Raw genomic sequence first — 2,743 nt, 5'->3', positions numbered from 1 at the left:
GTCTATGAGGAGCAGATTATTTTATGAGTAATATTTAATATATAATATTTTAATAATATTAAATTAATAATTAAATAAATATAACTATATATTTTTAGTTATAATATTTAAATAATATATGAATATATTTAACATAATATTTAAATATATTTTATTTGATTGTTGGGTCGGATCCTAGTCCAACGCCCTAAGCAAAAGTTTTTTTTATTGTTCCAAAAAATTTAGCATTTAGATATTCCTATGTTACCCACTTGACATTCAAATTTCAAAATGATAAAGCCTATTGGCAATTCTTCATAAAAGATAACGTCAACCATGGGGCTGATGGAGTGTGAGTAATTATGATTACCAAAAGAATTTGGTTCTTATTTCCATTGGGGGCTAGTTGGGTTTGAACCAGTTGATTATTAGAGAGTTCTTTAATAAATTTGTATTTAGGAAGTTTCCAATGCACTATAAAGAACCACTAGCAGTTGAAATTTATGAATCGGAGGGAAAGATACAAATTGGAATGTACTTTTTTTTTCCCCTCTTTTTATATGGATGTCTCTTCCCTTAATTAAAGGTTGAAACATGGTTATTTAAAATTACTTTCACATTTGCTAGTTGTTAAAGATGTCTATAGCTTTTCTAGAGATTAAAAGATTCGCATTATGCATGAGCCTTTAAGATTTGAGGATAATGCCCTTGCTTTGAAGCAATGAGGACAAAGAATAATTTCCTCTCTTTCAGGCAACATATGGGAACCACATGAGCTCAAAATCTCTTGGATAATAGTCACTCGAATACGAGATACATCCCTCAAAGTAACTTAGTCTTGAGGGTCCATGCTAATCTTCTCAGTATTGTTCCAATTTTATTCGATGTCATCAAGAAAACAAAATAATTTAGATCCAAAAATTTTTTGAGAAAATATTTCCAAATTAGTATTACAAAAGGTCATAACACCGCCTCACACTAAGAAGACAAAACATTTGAGTGGTCATGACCATGACTGAAACTCAAAACAAGAAAGAATAAGTGGTAAAAATAAAGGAGGGAAGAAAACACAATTTGCACTTTCATCACTACAGGGTATTTTGGCTCATTTATCAAAAGTTAGGGTATATAATATAAGAGTAATGATCCTGTAGGACCCTCCCCCACTTATGTGTGTAGGACCTCAAATGATCATCATTAAAATTGTCACGAATCTTTAAAAAAATTATCACATGCGTGTGGAACTTGACTTTTTTATAAATCCATACCAAATTTAATAGTGATCCTTTGAAATCTTACACACATGGATAGAGAAGGTCTTATAAGATCATTTCTCATCATATAATTATAATCCCAAATATTATATGCTCTAGTTAGGAGCATGTTGCTCAAGTGAAAACCTATTTAAGAGTATTATTAGGATTTTAGATCTACAGGATGTGACCTTCTCAACAAATTAACACTAACTTTATATGTGAATAACATCCTGAAGGTGAAAAGAGGCCATCTGGTTTTTTATTGGCATATTTAAGTATTTATAAACTCAATATTTTTCAAAAATATCCAGTCATTATAAAAGAAATTCCAAAATTTCATTAAAAAGGGTGCATCTTAGACCTTTTGCTCAAGGAAGTATGTGTACAGTGTGCTCCTATGGGAATACACTGGGCAGAGGGACATGGGGCTGAGAGAGAGAGAGAGAGCGGGGGGGAGGGGAGTAAAGGGAATCCCGCAGTCCAGCCAAGTGGTTGCAACGGTCGGGTCAGGACGGGTCGGCCATGACCTGACTAGGTCTAACTTGGACCTAGATCCGCTTGGACCCAGGTATGGCCCAAGTTATTTGGTCCTAGCAGGTTAGGTAGTGTCTAGAAATAAAAATGAAAATTTTAGTTTAAATATAATAATATATAGTTAATATAATTTAACTTATATATTTTGTACACACAGATACCAGAACCCAAACCTGACCCGACCAGATAGGGTCTTAACTGGACTCCGACCCAAACCCAACCTAGGTGGCGTCCAACAGCAAGATCCGAGCCCGGTTTGGGGCGACCCGCTGACCAGGCCAATCGCCACACCTTAAGCTAGACACCGTATACATGCAATGCACGTGAGGCTCCCTAGGAACACCGTAATGAGTCCCATGGCACATCCACTGTGAGATTGTACGGCTGAGATACCCAGATGGGCCTTGTACGCTTTTAATATGGGCCATCCATCCGAATGAAAAATTATAAAGGGCAAATGGCAAAAGGGACCCGCCAATCAGATTCTTCCTGCTGCTGGTGTGTGGATTGCACGTGCAACATAAGTCTTCGAAATGAGAGCATTGATCATATAGGGAGATTTTTCAAGCCCCGAGGGTAAAATGGTCATTTTTACTTTGTGTATTTAGCTTTAGCCGAAAGCAACAGGGTATGAACAGGGGAAAGAACATTATTTTCCTACTTTTCAAGCACGAGGGCTGTATTATCCGGTTAGGCCGGCAATCAGGTCGACCCGAGCCGAGTTCAAGTCTATGTGTTGGACTAGCGAGTCAGGTTTGGGTTGAAATAACTTTGACCTAACCTGGGTTTAAGGTTAACGTGAATCCAACCAGACCCATTGCCACCCCTATGTCCAATAGGGTTCTTAGCTTCAGCCTTGGTTCAAGCTCAACATGAAAAACTAGCATACGGTAAACGTGGGTCTAAAATTTTAGTTCCAATCCAAGCTTGGATCTTGCCTGTATTTATAATAACGAGGCATGGGCTCGGTTTGG

General features: G+C 37.1%; 1 pseudogene; it reads right to left on the bottom strand.

Annotated features, from left to right (window-relative positions):
* Positions 1–783: 783 nt before the first annotated feature.
* Positions 784–879, bottom strand: LOC148781492 (U6 spliceosomal RNA; annotated as a pseudogene).
* Positions 880–2,743: the final 1,864 nt, after the last annotated feature.

Source organism: Amborella trichopoda, chromosome 6 (assembly GCF_054954075.1).
Source record: "Amborella trichopoda isolate Santa Cruz 75 chromosome 6, AtrichopodaSantaCruz75HAP2 v2.0, whole genome shotgun sequence".
NCBI classification, from domain to species: domain Eukaryota; kingdom Viridiplantae; phylum Streptophyta; class Magnoliopsida; order Amborellales; family Amborellaceae; genus Amborella; species Amborella trichopoda.
This window is presented reverse-complemented; position numbering and strand designations above follow the sequence as displayed.